We start from the raw sequence: 12057 nt of genomic DNA on the forward strand, positions 1-12057 counted from the left end.
GCTCCAGCCTCAAATGGGACAGCTCCACGTTCTGTATTCTGCTGCTGTAGTTTGGTGACCTTAGAGCCAAGTTTTGCTTTCATAAATCTAGTCAGGAGAGAAGATGAGGAAAAAGGGAAGTGAGAAAGAGAGAGAGAGAGAGAGAGAGAGGTGAGAGAGGAGGGAGAGGTTGAGAAAGTGAGAGTGGGAGAATGACACGCTCTGAATACAGCACTTGCCATGTAAATCAATCATTATCCCGGCTGGAAAAAAACGCAAGCATCCAATAAAATCAGGGATGCCAGCAAGGTTGTTTCTTTGGAAACTCAGTCGTCAAACTCTACCTTGTCTGTCTGAGTGGCTGAGCCTTTCAAATCACATTGACAGAGTACAGGCTAGACTCCGCAGTAGCAGCATCTGTGCAGAACATACAAGTTCCTCTTATAACCCTTTAAGATTTGATCTAAAACACAAAACATGTTTGAACATTCTTTTTTTAGTCTCCAAAAACATTTTATGCAACATCTTGGGATGCCTCTGAATTTTTGTAGAGTGGTGATTGTGTTGTGGTAGGCTTGCTTTTGTCAAGAGGTGGTATGGAGTAAGATAGACATCCTTTTGATTAAGTTCTCAAGTCTTTTTCAGTCTCCAAAACATGTTAAGGCAACATCATAGGATACCTCTGAACTCTTGTGGAGTGGTAATTGTGTTGGGGTAGGCTTGATGTTGTCAAGAGCTATTATAGAGTAATAATAACATTCTTCTGATGTCTTCTTAAGTCCTTTTTGTGCATTCAGTTGACATGTCCATAGTTGTGAACTATGAAAAGCCTATTGACTTAAACTTACCTTGAAGAATAGTTGTTTACTCCACTTATTGAAAAATGACAGAAGTGCAAATACTTTATGCTTTGTGCACTTCAAACTACTCTACATACGGAAACTAGCCTTTTATTCTGCAAAATATTGACCATAGAGAGAGAGAGAGAGAGAGTTGTGGCACAGGTTGAAAGCAATGCAAGGTCTTTCAATAACAAAAAAAAAGTCATAAATACATAAAAAATAAATATGTTAATTTAATGTAAAACATAAACAGGTTGCAGATGACTCAGGACCATGTGTGTTTAACCTTCAACCCATTGTTTTAAACCAAATGTGTCTTTATTTAGAATGTGAAAGTGCAGTCCCTTAGACCTGCCAGTATTTTGCCCCATAGCTGTACTCTCACAGCATCATAATGTCTACTTCTTCAGGGGGAAGCTTTATTTTGTATGCAAACGCAATTCCAATCTGCCAGCACTACATGATTCATTATCTCCAGTTACACTTTGCCACCAAATGGATTTTACTAGATAGAGGAAATTGCTCACTGAAAACAAGACACATTAGTTCACCTAAGTCATCTTCACATTCAAAAAAAAGAAAGAAAGAAAAAGAAAAAAAATGTTCCTTTCAAATCTGAAGAGGATATTCCACACCAAACCCTGATAGCAATTATCTCTATGGAGACGAACAGGTAGTCTGGCATCGTGTTTGTTGTTTACAGGCTGGCAAGCAAACAAAGCTGATGTGGTTATGCATCAAGGCAGTGGACAGCCATCTGGACGCTCTGCTACCGTGGTGTGGCCGTGGGTTATTTGTGTTCATTTACATTGACCCAGAACTATCAGCAGCGTTTAATGACTCGGCGTCGGTGGAAACGTACAGCAGATGTGCTGGTAATCGGGGGGGTCGGAGGGGAGATCGCACCGCCACTCTGCAAAAGGCACCAGCTCGCACCGCCACACTGCAAAATGCATCAGCTGCAGTTGGCCTGCAGTTGGGAGATAAAGCAAGATGACGAGGAGTACACAATCATGATCCTTTCACACACACACACACACACACACACATTCACATACACCAAGGATGTCAAGATGTGCAGAGCTATGCTGTGATTACCGTTCATTTAGGAATTGTATCCTAAATGTCCTTGACAGAAAATTGCCTACAGTCTTCTAGTGTGTGACAAATGTATGCTATTTGCTCTTGACAACTCTAAATTAGAGAGTATCTACTGTATGTTAGCATTTCAAAATCGTCAACAGTGCACTGTCAAAGAATCAAAAGGCACACACACAGTAGCATAAGTCTCAGTATCTCAAAGGCACACATACAGTAGCATAGGTCTCAGTATCTCAAAGGCATTTTGCAACCATGTTTTTCTTAAGCATAGCTGTATAAACAAATTAAATTAATTGAAAGCATATAAGGCTAAGGTTCTAGCTCTCACTGTCAAAACCTTGACTCCATTAGTATTGCTATTGATGTGGTTAATGTTTTTACCAAAAGTGCCTTACAAATGTTAATTTGCAGGGCCAGTCTCTCTAGAGCAACCCAGAGTTAAGGGCTTTGCTCAAGGGCACAGCAGTGGCTGCCAGGTGCTGTAGCTTAGCCTAAGGTCAATACTTCAGTCAGCGCTTTCAAATCTACTTTCAACATAAGCCTATACACTCCTGGGATAAAACAGTGTATACGATGAGCAAGAATGCATCCAAAGGAGTACACTTAAAGGAACCCCTGTATACTCCATATACACAGGGGAGGAAACATTCACAAAATAAAAGGCTGATCTGTTTTGGTTACATGCCATAGAGTAGATGTCATTTCTGTCATGTTACAACTCCCTTAAGAGTCTCTTTCCATTGTTCTTCCAGAGTTGTTTTTTTCCACATCTTAATTCCCCTCTTCCTTCCCATCCGCTCACACACACACGCCATAGGCAGGTACGGCACAATAGTTCACTTAATACGACCAGACAGCGAGACACCAGTCTGAAAAAGACAACAAAAAAAAACAAGGTTCATTTTGTGCTCTCGAGAAGTTACATACCACAAAAGCAGTCGAACTGCTTTATTTTACCTGTCAACCTCCTCAAGGAAGGTGTGTGTGTGTGCGTGTGTGTGTGTGCGTGCGTGCGTGTGCGTGCTGTGGTATATGTGGAGACTGTGTCTGCCTCCACTAATTCGTCGGGCGAGGAGGGCGAGGAGAGGCGCTGAAGGTCTCTGTATCATGGACCCGTCTGCTGACAGCTCTTTGTGGCGTGCTACATGCTCGCTGCATTGTATTTTAATTGACTTAATTACCTTTTCTAAGCCAGACAGGAGAAGGGCACACACTCAATCGGCTCTCAGGAAGAGAGAGAGAGAGAGAGAGAAAGGGAGAGAGAGAGAGAGATGGAAAATGAAAGTGTGTGTGAGAGAGAGAGATTGAAAATGAGAGTGTGGGAGAGAGATGGAAAAGGAGAGAGAGAGTGAGACAGCGGGAGAAAGATGGAGAGAGAGAGAGCAAGAGAGAATGAGAAAGAGAGCCATGCAGCAGCAGGACTAGAGAAAGAGGGATAGAAAAGGAGTGAGAGAGAGAAGAAGCAACAGGGACATTGGCTGGGACATGTTGCCATGGTAGCATTGGCGTGTTTAGACGTCTATGCTGATGGGTTGGCAAGGTCTGTGTGTATATGACTGGAATGGGCTCAGTGTTACGGACGAAGCCTGGCATTGTATTGACAATGTACATAGCCCCTGCTTTACTAAATCCAATGTCCAAACATTGGATTAAAAATGGACTGTAGACATTTGTGAATCTGGTCTAATGTAATTTAGTCTGTATGCTCTACATCCGTCCTTGCACGGTTCTGTGTAATCATGCTTGTTATGTGGTAGCAACAACAGCGCTCTAGTCCTGAGTTAAATGAATTGGAAGTGTTCTGGATTGTACCTAAATATAGCTGTGAATGATTGATTTTGATTTTGATAATTGAATTGATAATTGAATTGATTGAACTACTAGAAATGCAATTTGTTATTTACTAAACTGATTTAGTCTATCTTTATATGGAATGGTGCAGTTAAGTTGCTGTATATTCTGGGTAAGTTGCAGATTTCTCAGCAAGCGCTTTATTAATTTGGTAGTAACATATCATAAGAGCTAAAGCTCAGGACATGTTAAATCGGCATAAATAAAGTAAGGAAATGCTAATTGGCCAAATAGCTGCATACTCTTTGCTTAAATTTGAAGGCTAATCTACCCATGAGTTTCCTTGAAACAGTGGACCATTATTTAAATGGTGGGAAAAGTGCAAAGTCTTTGAGTAGAAAAAGCAAACGGACAAGACAGTAGAATTTTTTTGAGGTGCTGGTCACGGGATACGTAATATTCTGAACAGAAGGAGACCGCATACTCTTGCAGCTAACTTAGTTAGCAACTGTGCTTTTGGGATAGTACTACGATATTCTGCAATATGTGTTTTTAACTCTGCTGGTTTTGTCAACATATGACTTACCGCAAGGACAGGTGATTAGATAGATAACTGATTTGGTGTTTCAAGTTATCAACCTTTAATTGGGATAATTTTATAAGAATAAACTATACACTCTTTTGATCCTGTGAGGGAAATTTGGTCTCTGCATTTATCCCAATCCGTGAATTAGTGAAACACACTCAGCACACATTGAACACATAGTGAGGGGAAGCACACACTAATCCTGACGCAGTGACCTGCCTGCAACAACAGCGGCGCTCGGGGAGCAGTGAGGGGTTACGTCAGCCGTGCCTACTGGTCAAGGTTCAAACTGGCAACCCTCCGGTTCCAAGTCCGAAGCGCTAACCAGTAGGGCACGGCTGCCCCAATTTTGCCAGTGTGTGGGTGTTAGGTTAGGAAGGTAGTACATTTGTACGTATAATTACATTGTGCACAAGACCACATCTACGGCTACCATCTGGGATTGGGGTCAATAAGGTTCGATTAGGAACGACGGATGGAGGGAGATCAGAATGTACTAGTCTATCCCTTAAATTTCTTCCGCATTTAAACACATGGTGTTTGGGGGTCGTGGTGGATCCCAAAATAGATCGCCTCTGATTTTAGTATGTGCCAGTGTCGGTTGATAATCTTTTTTGTCTGTTCAGCGCACTTTGAACAGGTCAAGAATATAATGGTGGGTTCTTTTTTCTTAGGTTTTCTATGGAGCAAGTCAGACCTGACAGGAACAGACCAGAAACATACAGCTATCGTGGGCCATGTGGCAGCTTTGAGCTGAGCTGACTCATCAATGTTTGTGTAAAACTCTGCATGGAGCACCCAAAAGTCTGAGGAAGGGTTGTAAGGGCTTGAAACATCACTGTAAATAAAAAAAAAAATAAAAAATGTGTGCGGATCCTCACTTTTCTTTGATCTGTAACATTTTTGATCCTGCACCCGATTTACATAAATGTGCGCGATTAAACTTGCTCATTCAAACTGCATGTAGCCCATCATTTGATTTAGGGCCACATTTGTAACATAGATATCAACACTGGAGTCACCACTGTGGTAGCAAGCTAAGTTTAGGCTCGACTGCCTTCTGGTCCAATCACCTTCACCTCAGAACCACAATGTTTCCCCAGTTCTCTCAACCTTGTCTTATCAGGATCTCTCACCTCCACCTCAGAACCACAATGTTTCCCAGTTCTCTCAACATTGTCTCATCAGGGTCTCTCACCTCCAACTCAAAACCACAATGTTTCCCAGTTCTCTCAACATTGTCTCATCAGGGTCTCTCACCTCCACCTCAGAACCACAATGTTTCCCCAGTTCTCTCAACATTGTCTCATCAGGGTCTCTCACCTCCACCTCAGAACCACAATGTTTCCCAGTTCTCTCAACATTGTCTCATCAGGGTCTCTCACCTCCAACTCAAAACCACAATGTTTCCCCAGTTCTCTCAACCTTGTCTCATCAGGGTCTCTCAACACTCCTTTCCTTTTCTCATATGACTCACCACTGTAGGTGGGGATGAGGAGGAAGAAGACAATGTAGAAAGCAGGGGCTTCTCACACAAAAGTGATTCAGCAACTTGTTCCTGGTTCTGTGGCTGGTGCAGCTCAAAGCTCAAATTTAACCCAGACATCTGAATAAATATCAATGAAAGCGCCCAATATATACGCGCCAGAGACGCAGCAGTGGCCTAGAAATGGATCCGGCAGGCTCACTGTTCAGAAAATATAAGAATCCAATTTGTCAAGCTATTAAGCCTTCAGCCAGTAGGGGGAAGGCAGAATGGGGGGCATCGAACCTCCAGGACTGGAACATTGTGAGCTGGACTTCAGGGTTTTTATGGGAGCTACAGTTGTTGAGAAAGTGAAGAAATTAAATTGCTCAGCTATTCTCTCTCTCTCTCTCCCTCCCTCTTCTCACCCTCATTTACCCTTCTCTCTCTCTCTGTCAGCCCTCTCTCCTTTACCCCCCTACTTTTTTCCTCTCTCTCCTTTCCTCCACTCTCTCTCTTGAATGTTCTGGCTTATAAGCATGTTTTTTTGGGGTTGGTGATGGTGTGTGTGTGTGTGTGTGTGTGTGTGTGGAGGATGTCTGTGCCTCGCCTTTGATCTCAGCACCTCTGTTTCTCAGCAGAAATGAGCCACACAGCGAGCGTATCTTTATCTGCGTCGTCATCACTCATGCCCCAGGACCCAGGGCTGGCCGGAGGTGGACCATCCTACAGGAAGGAGGCAGACCATGCTGCAGGAGTCACACACATCTCCTCAGATCTAATATTTACTTCCAGTGGAAGATAATAAGAATTAGAATCGTGTTCTATTGGACGAGTATGTTGACACACACAAGGCCTTTGGCTCCACTCGTGTCTTTGTCTCTCTCGTACAACAGAAAAGAATTGTACAGGAAAAGCTTGTTTGTACCATAAGCATTTCTTTAGATGAAATTCATGTATTCAAGTGTATGAATGCACATGTATATGTGTGTTTGTGTGTGTATGTGTGTGTGTGAGAGAGTGATTGAGAGAGAAAGAGAGAGATAAATTGCACGCAAGAGAGTTAGGGAGAGCTTTAGTGACACAAGGAAATACATTGTAGACAAAAAAGCAAGAGCCTGTGAATAAGAGAGAGAGACAGAGGAATGGAGAGAGAGAGGGACAGAGAGAGAGAGAGCGATAGAGAGAGAGCGTTCAATAAAAGACAAAAAAGCGAGAGCCCATGAGCAAAAGAATGGAAAATAACAAGTGAACGAGAGAGAGAGTGACAGACAGAGAGAGGGATAGAGAGAGAGAAAGAGTGACAGAGAGGGATAGAGAGAGAAAGCGTGTGCAGTAAAAGATGTCCCATTCTCTTGACTTTTGAGCCGGTGTGATCAGAGGCCATTGGTGTTGGCAGTAATGTGCCCGTGAGAGCAAGCAGAGCTGACGGCAGGGACAGAGATGACGGGGCATTATGTGATCCGGCAGAGCTTCACACACACACACACACACACACGATGGGGACGGGGGATTACTGAGACAGCGGGAAACTTCACACACTCTCCCGGGGATTAGCAGTCACTACCCGTGCACAAAGACACACATACACACACACACACAATTTATGTATTTCTCTGTCTCTCTTACACACACACACACATACACTTTCTCTCTCTCTCTCTTTCACACACACACATACAAACAGATACACACACGCACACACACACAGTACATGCGAACATACACACACAGCCTATTGTGCTTCTGAAAGTCTAATGCATCTTTGATCCTCTGTTTGCAGGAAAGATCTGCAGTGAAGCAACATCACTGATGAAAGAATTAGCCATAACTATGTGGAGAAAGAGTGGAGCAGAAGAGAGAACAGGGAAAGGGGAGAGGCAGAGAGCAAATCATCAGAAAGAGAAAGCAGCCAGAGAACATGAAAGAGAAACTGATTCAGAGAGAAAAGAGAGAGAGAGAGAGAGAGAGAGAGAGACAGAGAGAGAGAGAGAGAGAGAGAGAGACAGAGAGAGAGAGAGAGACAGAGAGAGAGAGAGACAGAGAGAGAGAGAGAAGGACGCAGTATTTTGCACACAGCCAAATCAAATTTTGTTGGCATGGTTCAATGTGATTGGGAGAACAATGCAAATAAGAATGATGGCATTAGATTATGTTTACAGCTTTCAGCTCAGGTTACAGATGATGCACGTTTCAAAATTAATCTATGAAATAAAGCATAACACACACACACACACACACATACAGGATCAAGAATACACAAGAGCCTGACCACATCTCTCCCATCCAAAGTTATATCCACAGCATTTTAATCGATGTATAATATTGCGTAGCATCTTCATTACACACACACACACACACACAGGATCAAGAATACACGAGAGCCTGACCACATCTCTCCCATCCAAAGTTATATCCACAGCATTTTAATCAATTCATAATATTGCGTAGCATCTTCATTACACACACACACACACACACACACACACACACACACACTCACACGGTGATAACACTTAATGTCTATTTATTTACTGACTGGCACATGGGAAACCATAAAATTGAATAAAGGCTTATCATGGCACCAAACTCCCTCATCTGTCAGGGCTTATTGATAACAGTCCGCACCCTCAAAGGATAATCCATCACTGGTGCCTATGCGGCTTTGAAAGACAATAAGTGAAATATTAGAGCCGTCCAGCAGGGAGACTGGAGCAGGACCAATATGCAGTCGGCTTCTCTGAGATGACCGGGCTGCAATTTTGTTGATTTGTGTATGTGTATGTTTGTGTGTGTGTCTGTATTTGTGTGTGTGTGGGTGTGTGTGTGTGTGTGCATGTGTGTGTGTGTGTGTCATGTACATTACAGAAAATATCCACTGTATACACCACTTCAACACACAAACAGATATGTCCATAAACCCATTACAAATTGAGTTCCTTCAATGCAAATATATATTTCCTGTTGGCTAGGGGAAAGCTTTCAGATGGTTTTAGATTGATTTATTAAAGTATGTGTGTGTGTGTGTGTGTGTACTGTTAGGTATGTCTGCTTTGTGTATGTCTGCCTTTGTGTTGGTCTGTCTTGCAAGGAATATGTGTGTGTGAATGAAACATTCAGTAGGAAGCAAAAGTACTCTGTCTTTGTCACATCACTAGAGGCCTATTGATTGATGAACATGGACACAGACACAAACACACACACACACACACACACTGCACTGACTTCTACAATCTCTTTGTGTAACAATAGGCTTACTTGTGCATTCCCCCACATGTCTTTTTCAATTAAAGTGTGTGGTGTGAATCTGGGCCACTGAGATCTGCTCTGTAAATACGCCTTTGCCTTAGAGCAGTGCAAATACTCGCATGTCAAAATGATGACAGAGAGAATATCTTAAAAAGGAAAATATGGCCCATATTGGTATGTGTTTTAGAGAGAGGGAGAGAGAAAGAGAGAGAGAGAGAGAGAGATCATTGTGATTTCTGTCTCAGTGAAGGATGTGATATCTTGTGTTGTATGTGAATGCATCTATACTATGGTTTGTGTGTGTGTATGTGCATGTATGTGTGTGTGCGTGTGTGTGTGTGTTTGTGTTTGCGATTGTGTAGGTTTGTGTTTGTGTGTCTGTGTGAAAGAGAGAGAAAGAAAGAGAGAGAAAGATGTATATATATATATATATATATATATATATATATATATATATATATATATATATATATATATATATAGAGAGAGAGAGAGAGAGAGAGAGAGAGAGAGAGTGTGTACAGTTCTCTGGGAGGTGCTCATCTCCGGGGGCAGTTCAGGGCTGATGACGACCATATTGGCCGCTTGCAGTAATCACATATGATTGTCCATCTAATGGCTGTGCTCCAAATCATACGCCACACGAGCCAAATGATTGTTTGCCAGCAATTTATGTTCGGTGACACACACACACACACAAATGCACACATATTGTTGTGGAAGCCAAACACTGCCCTCGTGTAAGGGTCAGACAGAGTCTGGCAGCAAGCCGGGTGTCACATGCAGGCCTGTACAGAGACACTCTATAAATCCCCATTACTGGGCTGTTACTGGAGCAACAGGGGATGGAGAATATGCATACAGTACATACACCCACACCCACACACACATATACACACACATACACAGGCAGACACAGGCATATCATACACACACACACACAGGCATAGCATACGGACACATACAGAGAGACACACATACGCGCACGCACGCACACGCACGCACGCACACGCACACACATACACAAACCAATTCAATTTTCTCACAGTGTTATATAACTGTACCATGGGCAAAAGCCATGCTGTGAACATGGATCCTCTCTGCAGTAAAGACTAAAAATTGTTGCAGCTAGAGATTTAAACCCTGAGACCTTTACTGCTGTTTATTATGGGACTGCATATGATCACTGATGAACTCAAATAAGTAAGGGATAATGTATAGAACGCCAGTCATTATTGGGAAAATAAGTCCCGACAGGGCGACCTGGTTCTTGTTCCGCCCTGAAGGGACTTATTTTCCCAATAATGACGCGTTCTATACATTATCCCGCTTATTACACGGCTACTTGCCAAAACGAAATAATAAACTCCCCACGATACGACTTTAGCCTACATAGCCTAGCCTATTTGTTACCGTTCATCGTGGCATTTGCTGAGAAACAAATAGTTCGCAACAACACACGCTGCTGAACTTGAATCAAACATTCTTTAGAACACAGCAGATCAACTGTCTGCTTTCACTTTTGAATGAAGTTCCAGTCCTTGCGTAGTGATATGAAAGACGTATCCCATTCAAGCCAGTGGAGCGTTCTACTTGCCTTGTGAAGAGTCGTGTAATAACCTGAAATGTTCCACTCACTTATGGAATATTCAGATACAGGGCTCTATCTTGCCCTCCAATGCAATTGACTTTGTATTCTAGCACTTTTGTCTTTCTTATTTTGCAGTCAGCGCATATTGGAATTTTCCCTCCACAGGTATGTGCCTGTAAATTCGAATTCGATTGCGCCCCTGGGGGCGGTTCAGCAAAAAGACGGGGTGTGTTCCGGCGCAAACGCTACCTGTTGATATTTTGCAGTTTCAGAAAACAATTCCGTCACAGACCAGGAACTCCCTGGTCTAAAGTCAGTGACACAAATTCTATGGGGCGCCAAATGTAACATGCCTTATTTCGTGGACAGAATGACTTTTGTGTGACGAAATACATATATTCATTACAAAACCATGTTACATCGTAACGCCTTTTGTCCACAGAATGCACAAATTGGTTTGCATTGTGTCCACAAAACACTGAAGAGAGCACATCATTTCGTGGACGAAATTGACTGGTGGCCTTTTCCTTTCGTGGACATAATGCTGAATGCACTATTCACTGTCGTAGACAAAATAAACTCTTTTTTTTGGTCAAAAGTAATTCTGTCTACATAAATACGGAATGTACTTACACGCATCATTCTGTGTATCCCATTTCAATTTCGTTCACAAAAGTATTGTGTTGTGTTACAGAAGGCATTCCGTCCACGCAATGGTAACTTAATAACTTGCATTCAGTGACATATGCTTTCATTCTGTGGACGAAATGCATACATGTAATAGAATCACGTACAATACATTTCGTGAGTCAGCAGTTTACAAAAGGAATTATGTGTCACGATCATTTCATTACGTGGACGAAATGCATAACAGAATCACAAAATCAGTTTTGTGACCTGCTGCAATACATTTCGTGAGTTAGCAGTTTACGGAATGAATTATGTATCACGAATCCACTTCATTCATTGTTTTAAATATCGTTGCTTAGCCTACCCCGAGTTTGTCAGTTTCACTTGCACAGACGTGCATAGACTTTGAATGAGCACTCACAGCCTACCACTACCACCTAGGCTAATGTTATGCCTTGATTAATTAAGAAGTAGGCCTATGTATTGATCAGGGAAACATTTAGTTTCTTTTTCTTCAGGTCCGCGATTCCAGCAGTTGTGCCGCAAAATTAACAGACAGAAGCACCGGGCATAGGCCTAATCTAGCCTAAATTCGTGGTCCAGTGGACCAGCAATCTACTCGTCGAAGAGGCTCATAGTTTGAAGATCATAGACCATAGATAATTCAGAGAAAGCCTATGCAGTTGCTTTTCACGGACCGGCTAGGTCCAGCACGGCCTGGCACCGGTCCGCGGATTGCCAATCACACTGCTGTTGCAAAGCCTCTGAATGCAGCCAGCTGCCCTGTTTACCGGCAATGCTACAGCGGACTTAAGCGGCCACC

This window comes from Alosa alosa, chromosome 16 (assembly GCF_017589495.1).
Source record: "Alosa alosa isolate M-15738 ecotype Scorff River chromosome 16, AALO_Geno_1.1, whole genome shotgun sequence".
Classification (NCBI taxonomy): domain Eukaryota; kingdom Metazoa; phylum Chordata; class Actinopteri; order Clupeiformes; family Clupeidae; genus Alosa; species Alosa alosa.